The sequence below is a fragment of the Leucopleurus acutus genome (genome assembly GCF_964270905.1).
Source record: "Leucopleurus acutus genome assembly, chromosome: 8".
In the NCBI taxonomy this organism is placed as follows: Eukaryota; Metazoa; Chordata; class Mammalia; order Artiodactyla; family Delphinidae; genus Leucopleurus; species Leucopleurus acutus.
Window position 1 is genome coordinate 38,353,628 of NC_139151.1, and position 21,487 is coordinate 38,375,114.

The 21,487-nt window shown below is 38.0% G+C and overlaps 1 protein-coding gene across 3 annotated transcripts in view; it reads left to right on the forward strand.

Annotated features, from left to right (window-relative positions):
• The window catches only part of MTMR2 (myotubularin related protein 2), a gene marked incomplete at its 5' end in the record, with an annotated part of 107,879 nt that overhangs the window by 16,209 nt on the left and 70,183 nt on the right, over nucleotides 1-21,487 (forward strand). The gene's annotated exons all lie outside the window — the stretch shown is intronic.

Genomic DNA, 21,487 nt, shown 5'->3' on the forward strand with positions numbered 1-21,487 from the left:
CCTTTTTGTCATTGAGGGCAGGTGACATTTCATGATTAAAGCAGATACTATGGAACGGTTATAGTTTAATTTGAATAGTAACACCACAATTCTTTTCATCTTGACTCTTTGAAATCACTCTGTGAAACTGTTATGAAACTAATGGTCATTAAAAAAAAAGTATTTGGACCATGAACCTGTGACTCTCTATGTCATCTTTTCATTTGTGTGCCTAAATTCTATCCAATTTGGCTTTTGTCAAAAATAAGATGATGTGATTTTTTTTTTTTTCTGGACATCTGGTGACTTTTCCACGAGTCTTACTGTTTGTCATGATAGATTTGATCATCTCAAATATAAATAGACATTTATTTAATGTCTTTTCCTATAAATCAGTTATTCCTTTAAATTATTTTAGTGTAAATAGGTCTGGCTTACCATTTTAAATATAATGGATATGTCCTAAATGCTAATCTCTGAGGAGCTCTGATTTTTATTTGGGAAGTTTTCTTGATACATAAGCATTTATTTTGCACATTTTACCTAACTAGAAAACGTAAGCTTGCTTGAAAACATTAGCAAAGAACCGTAAGAAATAGCTGTGACTCAAAGATGAATGTGATGAGGAGGGTATATATCCAAGGAGTCATCCAGGAGGAATGGTGTTAATGTGGAAAGTCTTCCTGAGAAGATGCCTTGTTTCTTAGATAGCCCCATGTATATCTTAAACATTTTAACAGTTAACTTCATTTTCCATATTTTAGTACATTATCAGTTGTTGCATGCTGATCCCTCCCCTCCTCCCTTAGTAGTGGTGTTTATATATAAAAGAATCTTAATGCTTAGATAGCATTTTCACATCATTTTAGAACTATCCAGTGAGATAAGAACAAGTATCAGTGTTTTTATCCCTACTTTGCAGTATGAAATTGAGGCTCTGAGAGGCTAAATGACTTTCCATGGTTTACGAGACCTAATTTTCCTTTCTCTTGTGGCTTAAGCTTACATGTCCTAGTTGGGGTGAGAGAATAGTTTGTGTGTTAGCATCCTCCAAAGTGTCCCATGCTTCATACTGTGAAGGTGCTTTGCAGTATGGTTACTTATAATAATCCATTATTAAATGCTTAATGGTAGACTTCCCTTTTTGGTCATAAAATGACATAGTACACGGCATTTGTGTTGAAAGCAGAAAGGATCTTATGTTTCCAACAATGATTTAATAATTGGAACTGGTTGCTAGAGGGGAAATATGAAATTTCCTTTTCCAGAAGTTATTTTTGCTTTCTTGTCATGTTTTAAATAAATTGTATTAAATTTTCTCTGGCAGAGACTATCTGATTATGGATAATTTAGCTCCTTGCTTCTTTAAGGATAAAATTGTTAGAGTTTCATTTGTTTTAATTCTTCAACCCTGTGTTTAACCTCATTCTGTTAAACTGGTGTTCTCTGATGACAGTAGGCAGCATCCCATTCCAGCCTTCATTAGATAAAAATAGTATTTTACATTGTTAAGGTGTTTCTGTCAGGTAATGTGCTAAGCTCTTTGCATGCATTATTTTATTTAATCTTTATCAGTATGTGAACTGTTTCTGGCATGTGGTAAGTAAGTACTCAGCAAGTATTAACTAAATGGAGGAAACAGAAAATAAATAAGTAAAACAAAAAGTATGTCAGATAGCAGTGAGTGTTTTGGGAAAAATAAAGCAGGGAGGATAAATAGAGAATGAGTGGGTGGGTTTGGAGTTGTTTGCAATTTTAAATAGAATGGCCAGGGAAGGTCTCACTAAGTAGGCAACATCTGAGCAAAAAAGCTGAAGAAAGTAAAGGAAGAAATGGAATATCTAGGAGAAGAGAGTTACAGATAGAGGTAATGGAAGATATGAAGGACTTGAAGTGGGAGCTTGCCTGGTGTGTTTGAGGAACAGCAAGGGCTTCTGTGTTGTTATAGTGCAAAGAAGCAGAGGGGGGAATAGTAGAAGATGAGGTCAGGGAGGTAAGGGTGGGGGCAGATGTGAAAGCCTTTTGGGCCGTATTAAGGACTTTGGCTTTTGTTTTGAGTGAGATGGGAAGGTAGTGGAAGGTTTTTGGCCGAGGAGTGACTATGTCCGATGTTTCAGAAGGATCACTGTGGCTGCTGTGTTAAGAACAGACTAGGATGCAGAAGCAGGGAGACTGGTTTGTAGGCAATTGGAATCATCCAGGAAGGAGATGATGGTAGTAGCCGAAGAGGAGCGAGAAATGATTGGATACTAGACATGTTTTGAGGGTTCAGCCAATAGGATTTCCTGATGGATTGAACATGTAGTGTAGGAGAAGAGTCAAAGTTGACTCCAGACTTTTTGGCTCAAGAAAGTATAGAAGGATAGAATTAACATTTACTAAGATGTTAGAGCTGGTTTCAGGAAGAAGAGCAGGAATTGGTTTGGGGCATGTTGTTCACCTGGAGGTGTTACATAAATAAGTTATTGGAATCTGGAATTCAAGAGAAAAGTGTGGGATAATGCTATACATTTGGGTTCATCAATTTAGAGATGTTAAAGTTGTGAGACTGGATGAAATTATTAAGGAGGGGAGGTGTACATAGAGAAGATAAGTTTCAAGGACTGAGAGTTTAGGGGTACTCCAGTGTAAGGAGGTTCAGAAGTGAGAAGGAATCACTACAGGAGACCTGAGAGGAAGAAAGGCTTGTGATGTAGCCGTAAGAGTACAGTGTTTTGGAAGCCAAGGATAGAAAGTATTTCAAGAAGGAAGGATCAGCTATGTCAAATGCTGCTTATAGATGAGGACTAAGTATTGACAATTGAGTTTAGCAAAGTGGAGGTTCTTGATGGCCTGACAAAAGCATTTTTGTTGGCGCATTGGAAGTGGGTTCAGAGAGAATGAGAAGTGAGGAATTGGAAGCAGTGAGTAGACATCTGTTTCAAGGAGTTTTGCTGTAAGGAAGCTCAAAGAAGTGAAGTGGTATCTGGAGGGTAATTTAAGAGAAATAATAGCATGTTTCTACGCTGACTGGAATGATTGAGAAGAGAGGAAAATTTTTATGATACAGGAACCAGAGGGAAGAATTGCTGGAGAGATTTTCTTGTGAAGATGAGGGGAGATAGTTCAGTGGAGGAGCTGGCTTTAGATGGAAGTATGGATGCTTTCCCTACAGTAAGAGAAAGGAAGGCAGAGTACGTATGCACTGATGCAAAGAGGTTGTAGTTGAGGGAGCCTGTGAAAGATCTATTTTGATTACTTCTGTATTTTTCAGTGAAATGGGAATCTAGATCACCTACTAAATTCAAGACGGAGAGGATGGTAGATGATGAGGAAAGAAAAGACCATATGAAATAGTTGTCTGGAAGAATGGGAGAACATATGGATCAGGGAAATGTAGTGTGTTTGCTGGGCAGTATTAAGGGCTTGGTTGAGGTGAGTGATCATGTATTCAAAGTGAGTCCAGGCCATATGGTTGTGTGTATTTCTCTACACTAATCCAACTGTATGGGTACAGATCTGGAGTAGGCATAGGGTTGGCTTAACTAGCATTTGGGTGTTGCCAGGTAAGTACCATGAAGCAGGCAAGGACCAGAGATGGTTGTAATTACAGGCTATAGAATTTAGTAAGTTGGGGAAAGAGAAATAAGGTCATGAAATAGAGACAGTGAAAGACAGTAGGAATAGTGGAGGCCTTGGTAGAATTGAACAATTAAAAGATGTTGGCTAGGGTCCTAGAGAGATGAGCTGGTAGTTAGTAGAATGTTTGAAATTTAAATTATGGAGGTCAGTTAATTGGGAATGCCAGTGTTTTATGACATTTGAAGTAGAATCATTAAGTTCTGAGGTAGAGTGGAGGACAAGATCATTGGTGGAGAGGAGGTAAGGCACTGAGAGGCCAGAGTGTTGGAATATTCATTTATATGGATATTGAAATCAATAAGAATTATGGCAATTGTGTTGATATTAGAAAGAGGGTGAGCCTGAAGCTAATTCTTCAAGGAGTGAGGGAGAGTGAGTTAGAGACTGGTCGTTGACCTCAGCAAGGAAGGGTAGAAGGTAGTATAGCCTGATGACATAAGATTGAATGATTGGGGTTTTTAGACATGGAGAGGAAGAATAGTCTGAAAGTGGCAATGGAGAACAAGGCCTAATTTCCAGGCCCAGTTGTGGGAGAGAGATATTGGTGAGAAAATAAGAGGGCTTATTTTTCCATTTGAAAGGGCTGTAGGGAGAGCAGTGTTCTCAGGGGGAAAAACGAGGCTTTAGTTAGAGTAAAAGGTAAAGAGACTATTTAAGAGAGAGCAAGGTAGAGGATATTTTGCTGATGATTGACCTTGAAATTCAGAAGCACAGGAGTTGGGGGGGAGTGAATGGAAGATGAGATGAGAGGAGGGAATTAGTCTGGTGGTTCTGACTTCTTGTGGGAACTGTTGTAAACAGAGATAAAGAGTATAATGAAGTTAGTCCTTACAGTTTTTAAGATGGGATAATGGAATGTAGGGAGACTGAGTATTGAGGGGGAGGGAAGGGTGAGGTCCTGTAGAGATCACTCACAGTTCTGGGATCTACTCTTCACTTGACAGTGATGTTGGGGAGGCTATGGAGAGATGGAGACACACAGTCTTACTCTTCCAGAGCACTTGGATTTCTGATGTCCTTTTGTAACTCCTGCTGATGAGGGCTGGGGGCTGGGGGGAATGAGTGGTCTTATTTGAAACACAAGGAGCTGAATAAATGATCAATTATATGAGGTAGAGTTTATCATTTCCATTTTACACATAAAGAAACTGAGACTTAGTGAGGTAGAGCATCCTGCCCACAGCCACATGGCTGCTGATTAGTGGAGTAAAAGGAGATGAAGCAGTCTTAAACAGTAAAGTAGATGAGGAGTCAAGGAACAGTAACATTCTGAGATAATAGTAGATTGTCATTGGAGCTTTCATTTACTTTCAAGATTCTACAATATCACTTGGATTTATAGTGAATTCTTTTTTTTTAACCTCATTATATATGTATATTTTATTTTTGTTCTTATTATCACATCCTTTTCATACTGAATTCTAAATGGGAGATTTAATGAACAATCCAGTCTTCTCATATTGAATATGTTCCTTGTGTTTATTGTCCAAAAACTTAAAAAAAAATTATGGGAAAGAAACCCAAAGAAACTGCTTTCTGGTTGTTTTATTCTTAACCCACTTCTAAATCCAGTTCAGCTTTATCTTCTCCAGGGAGCATTCCTTGATTGGTCTCAGCTCAACTTCATCTGCATACAGTGAGCTTATGTGATAGAAATATTGGGGGGGGGGTGTGTGTGTGTGTGTGCGCGCGCACACGTGCGTGCGTGCGTGTGTGTGTGTGTGTGTGTGTGTGTGTGTGTATTTGTTTCATGTCCCTAGTTAGATAGTAAACACCCTGAGGGTATTTGTCCTTTTGGTTCTGTACTCCATATCAGAAGCAGTGTGATTTAGTCAGAATGGGACCTGATGTATCTGGCTCTGCTACTTATTTGATATCGTATTTCAAATCATTCACGTCACTTCTCTGGGCTGTATTTTATCTGTAAATGAGGGGAGTTTTGCTAAAATCTTGGCGGTCCTTGAAAGTTATAATATTCTTTAATTAACTGGCTAACTATCAGAGTAGTTGGCTAACTGGTGCCTATACTTGCATTTGAAAGGAACAATTAAAAACTATTATTTGGTATAACTGTGGTTACTTACTGTGCAGCTTAGTGTCATTGTAAGGTGTGGGCAGTAGCCAGACAGGATCAGAGTGAGAAATAGGACTGGAGAGAGAGAGGGTGGGGCCAGATAATACAAGTAGTATTTGTAAATGTGGGACTGAGAAGACTAAAGATGTTTGAAAATCGTTGGCACGGAGGTGATAACTGAAGCTGTGGGAATCCATGATGTTTCCGAGAGAGACTGAGGACAGAGAACAGAGCCAAGGTCAGAACTTTCAAGAGAATCTATATTTAGGGGGCAACTGGAAGAAAAGAACCTGGAGGAAGCCAGTAAATTTTAATGACAGCGGAAATTTAGAGAGGAAAAAAATCCCAAGAGGGAGGCAGTGCCAGTAGTGTCAGATATTGCAGAGAAGTTAAGGAGGGCAAGAACTAGAGAAACTTCCTGAAGTCACATGACATCCAGAAAGCAGTATCATTAGAGCAGTAGAGGGTAGAGTTATTAATGAACCTGACATAGATTCAGCAAATCAGTGTTGAGTTTCTACTGAATATCCAGTGTTGTATAAAGTCTGTGCATGTGTATGCATGCACACACACACGCACACACACTCACTCTCCTCTCCTGAAGATGACTGGATGGGGCAGGATGAAGAACACAGGAGGAGGGACTTGCCTTGAACCTGAGAAGGGATGTGTTATCATCTAAGATAGGGGGAAAGAGTGGGTTTGGACACAGTTAAGTTTACTGAGAGAGAGACAATATGCCTTATTACCTCAGTTTTTCATTCCTATTAGATTATTGTTTCTAAAACATATAGATCTTGTTGACGTAGTAATTGATTTTACATATCTTATTAATAATTCCATTGGATTTTTCTCTTATTTTCCTTGACCTCTTTGTAGTAGTATTATGTACTATGAACCACCAATTTAAAACACTCTTTTTGGCTTTCACTAAACTTTTTCTCTTGATTCTTTCATCTCTCTGACCATTTTTTTCTAGACTTCTACCTCCGGTCTGTATTCTGTGGAAATGACTGTAGTTCTGTTCACTAAATCTCAAATCTCTTATTGCTTTATACATCCTGTCCCTGGGCTACATGATTCAGTTTCATGGATTTAGCTGTCACCTAACTGTAACCTCTCCAAAGAATTTCAAAACTGGAAAAGTTTTGTACTTCCACTTAATGAGCATTTGGGTACTTTGTAAGAGCTTCAAGTTCAACAACATCAAAATCTACTGCGTATTTTCACATACCCCATTCAAATTTGCTCTTTTTTCTGTATTTCGTGTCTTTGTCATTGTGCGGCCTGTTCCAAATGTCTATTAATGATTTAGTTCAATAGCCTGTTAACTAATCTGACTTCCTCTAGGGGTTTTCCCCCAGTTGGTGCTCCATCATGCCAGCAGAATCTCTCTCTGCACATAGAACTGATTATGGAACACTTATGCTCAGAAATGTTTGATGGCTTCCCATTGCCTACAGAATAGAATCTGAACTCTTATTGTGGTATCCTTCATAGAACCACAATTTCTATGGTTTCTTCATAGAACATAGCTCAGCCTTTCTTGCCTCCACCCCTGCCATGATCCACAAAGCCCAGTCACATAGGTTTCCCCAAGTAATCTAGTTACTTCTGCTGTTCTCTGTGTGGAATGTTTTAACTTTTCCACTCTACCGTCAAATCCTGTTAACGGGCCGTTGTCCATAACAAAATGACTCATTTTTCAGGTCTACCTCAACCTTTCCCAGTCACACTCAGTCCTTTGCTCTTCTACTCTAGAGTATTTTTTAAACCACTCTTATAGCATTTATCACAGTCAGTTTCATAGATAGTTGAATAGGAGTCAGCCTCTCCCATGAAGATTTAATTTGGGAGCACATCTAATGTTGCCGTATTGCACGTATCTTCACAGTGCACTCATCCAACACAGTGTAAGCAGCAAATCAAAATTGCCTGAATGAATGGATGAACAAATGCATCACCAGGTAAAATATAAAATCCTCTGGCCTACTGCTGCATGGGGTGCGTATGTTTCGCTGTGGATGCCTTGATGCCACCTCAGTCTTAAAAATTCCAAGATGAAACTCATTAGCTCCCCAAACTACCTACTTCTCTTGCTCTGTAATTTGGCACACTGGTTTCTCAGTCAGCAGTACTTGGGTTCATATTTTGACCCTTTTCTCTCCCGTTCTCATAATATCAAGTCAGTTGCCAAATTCTACTGATTCTGTCTCCAGTGTGCCTTGCATCCGCTCGTATTTCATTTTTCTGCTAGTTTAGGTCCTTAGTACCTCTGGCTTGAGAAGGTCTCCTAATAGTTTTCGAACAGATTTTCCTGCTGTTGTCATCCATTCTTTGACCTATTGTTAAAATGATCTTCCGAAAGCACAGAAACTTTCAGTGGCTTCTCACTGCTTTCAGAACTAAATATCTAGATACCAACTTATTTTTTAGCACTTCTACAGGCTAATCAAAACTTACCTTTTCTGGCATATCTCTGATCGAGCCTTATAAGTATCCCACACTTCAACCAAAGTGGTCTGCCTCTTACAATAGCTTTAATATGCCCTGAATTTCCTAATACTTTCTTTTTCTTTTCTTTTTTTCATATTGTTCTTTTGCTTAGTGAAATTGTTGAGAAAGTGTTGAACCTCTTCTATAGTCTAACTTCAAATGCTACCTCTTTCTTAAAACCTTTTTCAAGCCCCTAAGTTAAAGCTGTATATGAGCATTCCAATTTCCAAGCCCCTAAGTTCTTTATTTCATTCATTTTTCATATTCTGTATTGTGTTGTGATTTTTCTGTACTTGTATTAAGTACATTGGAGTGAAAGCTCACTAGGGGCAGCAACCCTATGTTATTTATCTCTGTATCTCTAGTAGTTCCTAGAACAGTAGTGTCTTGCATATAGTAGAATCTCAAGAGTATTGATGAAATTAAACTGAGATATGGGATAACCAAAAAAATATGCTAGTGAAGAGAGCTGAATTTATAGTATCAGAACTGAGAAAAGACCTTTTTTTTTTTTTTTTTTTTTTTTTTTTTAGAAAAGACCTTTTTTAAAAAAATAATCAGGTCATTAGTAACTATAGGAAGGAACCATTTTAGGGGCTTGATAGAGGCAGAAGCCAGATGGGAAGGAATTAGGGAACGAGTGGGTACTAAGAAAATGGAACCATTGAGGATAGACAATTTGCTGTAATGTAGAAGGTAGCTAAACTCTTAAGAAATGGAATATGGCCTGCAGATTCGGAAAGAGACTTGTGAAGGAAAACCACATGCGGTGTTTGAAAGAAAAATGAGTGTGCTGTCAGAAACGCAAGTGCCAAGATTACTCCAAGTCATGCATTTTCGTTTTTCACCTTGGCAGAGGAGAAGCAGTCCAGTGAGTCAGGCCACTGAAGCTAATAACGAGTTCCAGTGTACTGAGACCACAAGGTTAGATTAAGTGTGCGAATCACAGAATAAGAAGCCTTGTAACATAACCATGTTGGGCATTGGCAAGGGTGATGTTCCTGTCACTGAGTTTATATTCTTGTGTTCCAGTTCATTCTGATGAAATTATCTATTTAGAAGAGTTACTGAGCCAACCATATGTATATTTTTAAGGAGGTATCTCCCCCTAATTATTACAGGTATGTTTTGAAATGTATGACATTTGAAATAGAATCATTTAGCTCAGAAACCCTAATGGTGGAAGCTGTTGATAATGTATGGTAGGGCCAGGGAGGCAGATAGTGAAGGTCTTTCCGTTGCACTTGAAATGACATTATGGGGGAGACTTCTGTTGCCCATCTGTAGTTAGTTAAAAAAAAAAAGGAAAAGAGAATCATTACTTAGCTAAATTAGAATATTTTTCAAGTGTATTTTAAAAGATAGATATAGCTTCTGATAAAATCACTTAATATAAAAACAATGAAAATATTTAAAGAAATTGTGGCTTATATTTCTTGATAGGGTATCGTTTCTATTTATCTATAATCAGGGGCGTTGAATTTACACAGTGATAGCCCAGAGTTCCTGAAATAAGTATAGCTATTGGATTTAGTTTCCTTTTGACTCTGTTGTATGAAATACAATATTGGAATATTTCTATTTAGTTTATGAGTCTTAACTTCATATTCAAGACTGTGATTACCTAATTAGGAAAAACATACGTATATATATACTTACATAGACATACACCTTTTGGAGAATCAGTTTAATCTTTCAGTATTTATCTAGATATTGTGTGAATATTTCAAAAGGCAGAATACTCATTTCTGAAGCTCTGGACTATGTTAGAACTAAAAGGAATTATCTAGGCCACGGTTCTTAACCTTAAAGTCCCTGACATTGTAAACAATTCAGGGAATAGCTTTCATGAGATTTTTCAAAGAGGTATCTGACCATCAAAAAGCTAACCATTAAAATAGTCTAATCGGTACTTTTCACAGATAATGAAACTGTAATGGGGAGTGGGGATTAAGTCACTTGGCCATGGATACTGCTGTTAAGTATCCTTGTTTCTTAATTCCCAACTTTTTCTTTAATCATTCCAGTAGAAATAACAGTCAAAAACCAATTCCCACCAGTTGTTTAAGGATTATTTGTCATTCACTTAAGGCATAGCCTCCTTAACAAAATATTTGCTCCAATGTCCTAAGAAATTTTTCAATGGAAATGGAATACTATATATGGTATATAAAGTAACATATGCACAGGAACTCCAGAAGGAAAATGAAACTTTCTGTTTATCTTCCCCTGCCTTGTTCTGCCCCCTCCAGCCCCGCTTTGCCACATTTCTTTTTCGTCTTGTCTTATGTTCTAGTCATGACCTCTGATGAATTTGATTAGAATAATTCAGTCTTTTGATCATTCTCATTTTTTCACTCAGTTAGTTTGAGCAGTATTTCTTGAGTGCCTGTTCTATACCAGGTACCATGCTAGGTCTTAGGAATAGAATGGTGAGCAAAATTGACAGTTCTTCCTTCTTAAAGTTTATAGTCTTAGAGGAACTAGTCAGGGAGTTTTGCAGAACTAGGCTCCCTGCACAGGTGCCAGCTTATTTAAGGATCTCAAAGAAGGCCACTGTGGTTGGACAGAAGAGCAAGGAGGGAGAGAGAGTTGTACAAGAGGAGGCTGGAGAAGGAGGCAGGGGCAGATCATGTAGCTACTTGAGGCTAAGGTAAGTAAGAGCAGTGGGGAGCCATGGAAGGATTTCAAGCAGGGGGATGTCATGGTGCATTTTAATTTTTTGGCTATTATGAATAATGCTGCTGTGAACATCCGTGTACATTTGTATAGTTTTTTAAGTAGGCATGTTTTCATTTGTCCTGGATATATGTTCAGGAGTGGAATTGCTATGTCATTTGGTAACTCCATTTTACCTTTTAAGGAACTGCAAGACTGATTTCCAAAGTGGCTATACCATCTAACATTCCCATCAGCAATGTATGAGGGTTCCAATTTCTCCACAGTTTTGCTAACGCTTGTTATTGTCTTTTTGATTTTAGCCACCCTAGAGGGTGTGGAGTGGTTTCTCATTGTGAACCCCTTGCCTTTTCCTAGCAAGGTTTTTAATTAACCCCGGCATTTAGGATTCTCACTGTTCTGGTACCAGGCCTTTTATCTATTTTGTTTGAGTCAGTGACTTATTATTCACAAAATACGCCCTATACTTTCCAAAACTCTTTTTAAAAATTTCTGTGTGTGTGTGTGTGTGTGTGTTGGGGGTGGGGTGGGGTGGGAGGGGGTGCTTGTGGTTTGCAAACCCTTGATCTGTGCCTTGCAGTCCTTCCTTAAAGGCCCAGCTGAATTTCTTTCTCCTTCATTTGAACACATCGAGCCATGTGGAATAGTTGATATTTGACCATTTTACCTACAAAATAGCAATTTCAAATGGTTCAACTTAATGTATTTCTTCTTTTCTCTAATCCTCAAATTATTACCATTTCCTTTGAGTTTTTTTCTCCTGGCCCTTGTTTGTATCTCTCACGGTATTATTGATATGCTTATGTGGTATAATGTCTCTTATCGGGCTGAAATCTCAATGGCAGAGGCTGTTCTGTAATCTAGTATTTTGTATATAGTCAGGGTTTGGTAATTGTTAAAATTTTTTTAAAGGTATATGTGCATTATACAGTGAATCAATATAGACAAAAATGAATCAGTGTAAACATAGTACATTAATGTAAACATAACTGAATACAAATGCAAAGGTGTTGGAATGACTAGACTTTATTGAAAGGGATCAGTAGGAATAACTTAGGACTGGTTTATAGTGGAAAATGCACCTTCAAGATAAGTTTGAGGTGGTTAAAACCCAGAGTTGGTCAGAAGAGAAGACAGTTTGGAGACTAAATTAACAGCTGTTCGGAGCGGAAACAGAGAAGAGTCTGATTCTCCTGACCAGGGACAAAGAACAGGTTTGTCTGGCTGGAGTGAAATGTAAACTGGAGCTAGAAGTAGGTATGGTGGAGAGCCTTGGCACTCTGAAAGCTATTACGAGATTTAGTTTGATTTGGAGGCAATTGGGTACCAGTATACGCACTTTCATCATAATGAATACAGGTGCTACAGGATTGTTGGAGTGGTGCTTGAAGAACATTATTCTTGTAGATTTGAATATTATATATTAGAAAGTGATGAGACTAACATCCCTGAATGAATCCAGTTATGAGCTGATTCCAGCTTTTTTCAGCGAAAGTGTATTGAGCTACATTGAGACATGAAAATGGGAAATAAAAACCATATTCAATGTGAAAGAAGAGAAGGGAAGAAGAAAAGAAAATATAAACTGTTTCTTGATGGAAATGACTTCATGCAGTTGGAGTGTCTATCAAGTTGGGGTGAACAGTTTTGGGAAAGGTAGTTCTGTGGAAAACATAATAGGCAACATGAACATTAATTTTTACTCATATTTTTCCCAGAGGTTATTTCTGATGACATAATTAGGTCTCTTCTGGTAGGACTGCCATGTCCTTTTTAGTACTTCTCAGAACTTTTGAGCTTTTTTTGTAAAGAAAAAAATTAATTTTATATTATCAATTTCAAATTGGAAATCTTTCACTTCTATCAGTATATCCAAGAAAAATTCCTTTGATGACTTTTATTCTCTGTGACTGTATTAGTCAGCTCAGGCTTGCATACAAAGCAGTACTATAGACTTCTGGCTTAAACAACAGAAATTTATTTCTCACAGTTTTAGAGGCTGGGAAGTCTGGGATCAAGGTGCTGGCCGATTCAGTTCCCAGTGAGGACTCTCTTTGACTGGCTTGCAGGTGGCTGTCTTCTTGCTGTTTTCTTACATGGCCTTTCCTGGTGTGTGCTTGCAGAGTCAGGTAGGGATGGGGGCAACGATAGGCTTTCTCTCTTCCTCTTCTTATAAGGCCACTAATCCTATCGATCTTAACTTATACCCCACCCTTATGACTTCATTTAATTTTAATTATCTCCTAAAAGCCCTGTCACCAATTACAATCACTTTGGGGCTCATAGTGAGCTTCATTGTAAGAATTTAGCCGGGGGGGCACCATCAGTTCATGGCAACGTCAGACTTCATTTTTAAATTGCGTTCACAGTGCCAACACACATGCCCTTATAGTGGGAAAAATATTCATTTTTCTAATACTTCTAACATAATGTTGTCCAAAAGACATAATTCCTTATTTTGTGAATACCAGGTCTTTAATTGTAGTTCTTGCTGTCCCCTCCGCCCCCCTCCCCCAGTAAATCTGTGGGTACAGTCACTAGGGGACATTTGTATTCTGACTTGGAATATGTCACAGCTGAAAGTAGTATTAATGAGAGGTGAAACAGCAACCTTGCCATTATAATTTTTAAATTTATGCAGCTAATCTTACTTGGGGTGGGGTAATTTCTGTGTAATAACACTCATTTATCATAAATAATTACAGCTAATATCGATACTTAAACGTGGTGCTACATTTTTTTTAGATGCTTTACATATTTTATTGCGAGCAAGATAGGGAAACGATCTGTGGTAAAGGATCTTGGAATAGTAAACAATAACAAAGTCTGAGAAGAGGAGCTCGTAGATGAGTAAACACAATACAGTGTTACAGGTATTATAGAAATATGTACAGTGTACAGTGAAGGAAGAAGTAGTCATGTTTACAAGATGGATGGGGCAAAGAGGGCATGGAAGTGTACGAAGGACATTAGAGGCAAAGACAGCAGGATTAGCAAAGGTGCAGATGCATGAAATAGCTAAAGAACTTAGAGAATCTGCAAGCCATTCCCAGTGGGTTCAGATGAATAAGAGCTCCAGCTAGATATGTAGAACAAAGGCCAGATCATGGAAGACTTCAAGTGTTGTGCTAAGGAGTTTGGGCTCGATTCTGTAGGCAGTGAGTAATCACTGAAGATTTAAGCAGGGAATGCAAGTTAAAACCACAATGAGATATCACCTCACACCTGTTAGAATGGCTCTTATCAAAAAAGACAAAACATCACAGGGCTTCCCTGGTGGCGCAGTGGTTGAGAGTCCGCCTGCCGATGCAGGGGACACGGGTTCGTGCCCCGGTCCGGGAAGATCCCACATGCCGTGGAGCGGCTAGGCCCGTGAGCCATGGCCGCTGAGCCTGCGCGTCCGGAACCTGTGCTCCGCAACGGGACAGGCCACAACAGTGAGAGGCCCGTGTACTGCAAAAAAAAAAAAAAAAAAAAAAAAAGACAAAACATCACAAGTGTTGGTGAGGATGTGAAGAAAAGGGAGCCCTGGTAGACTGTTGGTCGGCATATAAAGTGGTACAGTCGCTATGGGAAACAGGATGGAGGTTTCTCAAAAAATTAAAAATAGAACTACTGTATGATCCAGCAATTCGACTTCTGGATATTTATCTGAGAAAAACGAAAACACTAACTCAAAAAGATATGTGCACCCTCATGTTCATTGCAGCATTATTTACAATAACCAAAATATGGAAGCAACCTAAGGGTCCACTGATGGATGAATTGATAAAGAAAATGTGCTATACACACACACACACACACACACACACACACACACACACACACACACAAAATGGGATATTATTTACCATAAAAAGAAGGAAATCTTGTCATTTGCAACAACATGGGTGGATCTTGAGGGCATTATGCTAAGTGAAATAAGTCAGAGAAAGACAAATACTGTATGATCTCACTTATATGTGGAATCTGAAAAACAAAAACCGAACTCACGTAGAACAGATTGGTGGTTGCCAGAGGCTGGGGATTAGGGTAGGAGGGAATGGGTGAAATGTGAAGGTGGTCAAAGTACTTCTGGTTATGAAATAAAGTCATGGGGATGTGATGTACAGCATGGTGACTATAGTTAATAATACTGTATTGTATAGTTGAGAGTTGCTAAGAGAGTTGATCTTAAAAGTTCTCATCAGAGACTTCCCTGGTGGCGCAGTGATTAAGAATCTGCCTGCCAGTGCAGGGGACATGGGTTTGAGCCCTGGTCTGGAAAGATCCCACATGCCACGGAGCAACTAAGTCCGTGCGCCACAACTACTGAGCCTGAGCTCTAGAGCCCGCGAGCCACAACTACTGAAGCCCGCACGCCTAGAGCCTGTGCTCTACAACAAGAGAAGACACTACAATGAGAGGCCGCACACCGCAACAAAGAGTAGCCCCCACTCACTGCAACTAGAGAAAGCCCGCGCACAGCAACGGAGACCCAGTGCAGCCAATAAATAAATAAATGAATTTATGAAAAAAAAAGTTCTCATTAGAAGAAAAATTGTAAATATGCATGGTGATGGATGTTAACAAGACTTAACTGTGATTATTTCATAATATATACAAACATGGAATCATTATGCGGTACACCTGAAACTAATATAATGTTACATGTCTATTATATCTCAATTTAGAAAAAAGTTTTAAGCAGAGGAATGATAGGATCAGATCTGTTTTTGAAAGATCACTTTGGTATTAGTTTAGGATGATATATTGGATGAGTAGTTGAGGGAAGAGGTGTCGAGCTAAGACAGTAAAAATTAGGATAGAAAAAAGGATGCATTCAGGAGATGATAGGGAGGTAGACTCTACAGGACTTTGGATTGATTGGATGTGATTGGCTTGGGGAAAAGATAGTGATGGTTTAGAAAAATCACTTGACATGTGGGAGTGTTGCTGAGCACTGCCCAGGGTCTAGATAATATTTTCTAACCATGAGTTTTAAATGGCTCCAATGTGAAGATGTATTCCATTAGCACAGGAGAAGGTAGATAGTTATTCAATATATTGATCTGAATTTAGGGATTAGTTAGGGAAGTGGTGATCAGTGGATAAGGATATAAGAATACTGAGTGTTTGGCGAGAGAGAGTATAAAATGTTACTGTGTATTCCAGGTTGGATGGGGAAGGAAATGAAGGGGGATAGAGCAATAAAGCATGAAGGATAATAATGACAAATGGAGGAGTTGAGGGATGAGTTGTCACCACTAGGTTGAAGATTAGATGAAGGGAAAGTTAAGAAAGTGAGATATTTGGAAAGAATAGCATCTGTGGTCAGATATTGGTTTCCTTAAGTTTAAGATTACAAAGGCTGGGTAGTTTCCAGAAATGATAAAGTACAGTGTGTGACTACAGAAGCACATTGCTAAGGTGGGGTTATAGATGAGTGATGTAGGAAGTGAGGAATTTTGAGCTAGGTTGTTGCTAGTTTGCCCTTATGGGCATTAAAATTCCCATGACGAAGGCACTTTTGGAGTAGAAAGAAGCTTTGGAGTAGAAAGAAGCTTTAGAGAAGAAAGTTGAGCCAGATTAGAAAGTTCTTACTGAGTGAGGAGGAGTAATTAAAAGGTGAGTGGATGATAGTTACAGAGAGGTTTTATACCCAAATCCCATGAACCTCAGAGGAAGAAGGCTTTTATGTATGAAGATGGAAAAGTAATACTAGTGTGGAAGCATGAGAAAGGAGCTGGGGAAATGCTGGCTTTACCTTTGGGCTTTTAAGATGTGGGACAAGAAAGTTTTCTCTAGAAAAGGCTGCAGTGAAGTGGATTCCTGGAAGGAGATCTCAGTTGAAGCAAAGAGGTGGAGGGGAGAATTCGGTTGAAGATGTAAGAGAATTTATTCAGTATGGAGGAAAAAGTCTAGTATAAAGGTTAGGAAAAGTTAGGAGCTGAAGGAAGACTTGGGCAGGGAAAATGGATGGAGAAAACAGATAGTCGGACTAGAAGGTCTGGCATTTTTGAAGAAGTTCAGGATGACAAGGATAACAGGAATGTTTGGATTGAAATTTATGTAGTGAAGTTTATGGGCCTAGGAAAACCAAAGTGTCATTGGTTACTTAATGAGATTAGCAGACTGCAATCTTTGCTCTGAGTTCAAATGCCTTGCCAATTACTAGATTCTTATTCTCTAGCAGTTTATAATTTAAAAAGGAGGAGGCTGTGTAACCAAAGAGCTCTAGTCTAACGTGGAAAGTGTTAAGTGCCATTTTAGAGTATAGGCAGAAGTGTAGTCGACTGAGAGTTTTGTTCCAGCTGGAAGACCTGGGGAAGATTTCTTGGAAAAGCTAGCCTTTTAACTGGGTCTTAAAGTGTAAGTAGGATGTTAATAAATAGATTGGGATAAATGGGCATTCTTTTTGGAATGGCATGAGCAAAGGTATGAATTCAGGGAAATACAGAGCTTGTTTGTGGAACAGTTCATAAAAGGTCAACATAGAGAGCTTGACCTCAAGACGAGCAGTGGGGAAATGGAAGAGAGCAGTGGAAATTAGGTTGTATTATTGTAGTAGCCATGGTGATCAGAAGCATGCATAGAGCCCATATGACAGGAGAAAAATAACTGCTGAAAAATAACTGCATTCTGTGGCCACCTTCAGTCTGAGTAGCCACTTCATGTTTATACCAGAACTTTCAGGAGTTCTGGTGGTGGTAGTGATGGTGGTGGTGGTGGTGTGTGTATTTGTGTTTGCTGTAATCACAAGTATTCCCACCCTTGTCCCCTCCAGCCCCTCGTTGTCTGCCTGGAGTTTAAAACCTTTTAGTGCTTATTCAAATGCAACAGTGTAGATCACAATATCTCCCCATGTTTATGTGTATCTGAAAAGAGAAGTTAATAATTAAAGGCTGTTTTCTACACTTTTGCTTGAAAGACTGATTCTTTGAGACTGAAAAGTATTAGTTGCAAGACCTGGTTTTGTTTGTTACCTTATTTCTCTTAAATTTGTTTATTTCATACTTTGGCTCTAAAGAACTATTTGGTGTCTTAATGGTACATGCTATAATATTCCTATTGATACTATTATTTTTAGGTACACACTACCCATAATTCCAAATTGTATTTTATTGCCTTTACATGTTTTTTCTGTTTTCCCAGAAGATCATATACATAAAAAATAGTACCATGCATTTCAACTTGTTCAAAATAGACTTTGTGAGGTGTTGATTGCTGTAACACTTAGAATTGTGTTTGGCTATACAGAATAGAAAACTCCATTAGTGATTTTAAAAATTGAACTTCATTTATTTTACATAACCAAAATTCCCAAAGTGTAGGGATTTGTTGGTGTAGATTCAGCTGCTCACCAGGAAAGGACTTTATGCTCTTTTGTGTCCTTCGCAAGCCAGCATTTGCTCATGTTTACAGGATGGCCACAGTATATCCAAGCTTTACGTTCTTGGTCCAGGTAAGAGAAAGTAGGAAAGGTTAAGGACCACCTTGCTATTTCTGCTCCTCTTTGTTAAGAAAATAAGAGGCTTCCATAACAATTAATAAACTGCCCCTTAAATCTCATTGGCCATAATTGTGTCACATTGTTTCCTAGACACAAGGGAGCCAAAAACAAGCACGTCATCTTGGGCTGGCCACAAACTGTCCTCACTAAAGTAAGGAAAGAAAGGGGTGTGTATATATATGGAGCAGGCAGCAAACAATATCTGTTAGAGTACTGTGCCTAAAGTTTGTCTATTTTACTTGTTATTTTAATGCACATGGAATATAATTACTCAGAAATTGGTACAGGAAAAAAGGAAGAAATCATTCTCAGCCTATCAGTTTCTCTTTCCTTGCATTATAAAACTAGATGATAGAATTCTTATGACTGCTCCTTTGTATAATATAGATTCGTGGATACAAAAAAAATTACACAATTATACTTTGAAATAGTTAATAAAATAAAGAGATGTTTGTATTTGAATAAACAATTTTGAAGTGTTCACACTGGAATGCCATTTTCATTCATTTAAGTGAAGTGACAGTTTATTTTAGGGGAGATGTTTTTCACACTGTATAAATATATAAAAACATTGTAGATAGCATGATCTTATACATGGAACACTGAAAACTCTACCAAAAGATCTGTTAAAACTAATAAGCACATTCAGGTTAAGTTGCAAGATACAAAATCAACATGCAGAAATCAGTTGTTTCTATATGCTAGCAATGAACTTTCCAAAAAAGACATTAAGAAAACAAATTCATTGCAATAACATCAACAAGAATAAAATACTAAGGAGTAAAATTAACTAAGGCGGTAAAAGACCTGTATGAAGAAAACTATAAAATGATGGAAGAAATTGAAGAAGAAACAAATCAATAGAAAGTTATCCTATGTTAATGGATTGGAAGAATTAATCTTGTTAAAATGTTGCTGCTGCCCAAAGTGATCTACAGATTCAATGCATTCTACATAAAAATTCTGATGGCATTTTTCACAGATAGGAAAACAATTCTAAAGTCAGTATGGAACCACACAAAACCTGAAATAGCTAAAGCAATCTTGAGCACAAAGAACAAAGCTGGAGGCATCATACTTCCTAACTTCAAACTGTATTACAAAACTATAGTTATCAAAACAATATGGTACCAGCATAAGAAAATAGATGCGTAGACATTAGAACAGAATAGAGAGCCCAGAAATAGAACCACACATGTATACAGTCAACTTGCCTTTGAAAGAGCACCAGGAATGCACAGTGGGGAAATGATAGACTCTTCAATTAATGGTGTTGGTGAAAATGGATATCCACATGCAAAAGGATGAAATTGGACTCTTGTATTACATCACACACAAAAATCAACACAAAATGGATTAAACGTTTAAAAGTAAGACCTGAATCTCTAACACTCCTAGAGGAAAACATAGGGAAAAAGCTCTTTGGCGTTGGTCTTGAGAATGGTTTCTGGGATTTGACACCAATAGTGCAGGCAACAAAAGCAAAATTAAACTATTGGGACTACATCAAAAGCAAAAAGTTTCCCTATAACAAAAGAAAAAATAAAACGAAAAAGTGACCTACCGAGTGAGAGAAAATGTTTTCAAATCCTATCTGAAGAGGGAAAAAGTGGACATACTGATCAAAAGGGATAAATTTTCAGTTATAAATTAAGTTCTGGGTACCTAATATATAGTACGGTGACTATAGTTAGTAATACAGTATTGTATACTTGAAACTGCCAAGACAGTAGATCTCAAATTCTCTCACCAGAAAAAGAAAGGTAACTGTGTGAGGTGATGGATGTTTCAGTTAGCTTAATTGTGGTGATCATTTCACAATGTATACATATGTCAAAACATGTTGTACACCTAAAATATATACAATTTTTAGTAATCAAACCTCAATAAAGCTAAAAAAACCAATAAAAAAATGAAGTGACAGTTTTTTGAGGAGAGAGGATTTTCACATTGTAAAAATAGTTTAGTAATCATTATACACAGGTTTATGATGGACAAATTTTAAAACAAAAATATGATTCTTAAATATCACAACCTCAAGATGGATTATTCCATCAGGATCTAATGAAGAAGTTTTGACTTTTCATGTGAGGGAGACTTTTAATACGTTGGGAATGAAACTTTAGAAAAATATATTTATCAGAACTTTAAGTTTCAATTCAAAGTATCTGAGATTTTTCTTCCTTAAATAATTAAAATTTTTTTTTTAGTTTGTGGCATAGGTATATGGTCACTGTATTTTTGGCTGCAGGGCATGTGGGATCTCAGTTCCCTGACCAGGGATTGAACCCATGGCTCCTGCGGTGGAAATGCGGAGTCTTAACCACTGGACCGCCAGGGAAGTCCTGTATTTTTGAATGTAAGAAACATAATACATGTTAACTGTATACACAGGCACTGAAGTCGATTTTAAGGAAAATAAAGACACGGTCCTCCCTCTTGGGGTATTTAAATTTTAGTTGGTGAAACTAAATTTACATACTTGAGATCAGTAAACAGTAAAAGGCAGTATGTGATCAGGTATCAAAAGTTCTATAAGAATTTAAGAATAAAAGTAACTCTAGAGTGTGATTACTTATTGTAAAGGAAGAAGTGGATATTTAAGACAGGCTTGTTAAAAATATAGAATTTGGTTTGGTGGAAAGGTACAAAGTACAAAGACAGGCTCATCTTTCCATCTTCTGCTCTTCTGCTCATCCAGCACTGTCGAACTATTTGTAGTTTCTCAAGTGTTCTGTGCTCTTTGATAATTCTACACTTCTGTAGTGTTTTTTGTTTGTTTTTGGAATTCCCTTACTTGTTTGTCAGCCTGACAATTTCCTATCGTTCAAGACTCAGTTCAGATGTCACCTCCTCTGTGATGTCTTCCCTGAACTTTCCTGGGTAGAGTTAGGTGCTTTCTTTTCTTTTCTCCAAGTTCGTAATCATAGTCCTTCTTTCTCTTTCTCTTTCTCTCTCTCTCTGCCCTCACCCCACCCCATGTGTGTGTATGTAGTTATAGAGTTATCACATTGCACCATTATCTACTTGTCTGTCTCTTTCACAAGCTTGTGAGCTTTATGAACATGAGGGTTTTGCCATATTTATCTCCAAATCATAGTGCCTGGTGTAATGGTTTTGCACATTAGCCTGATCATTGGATGAAT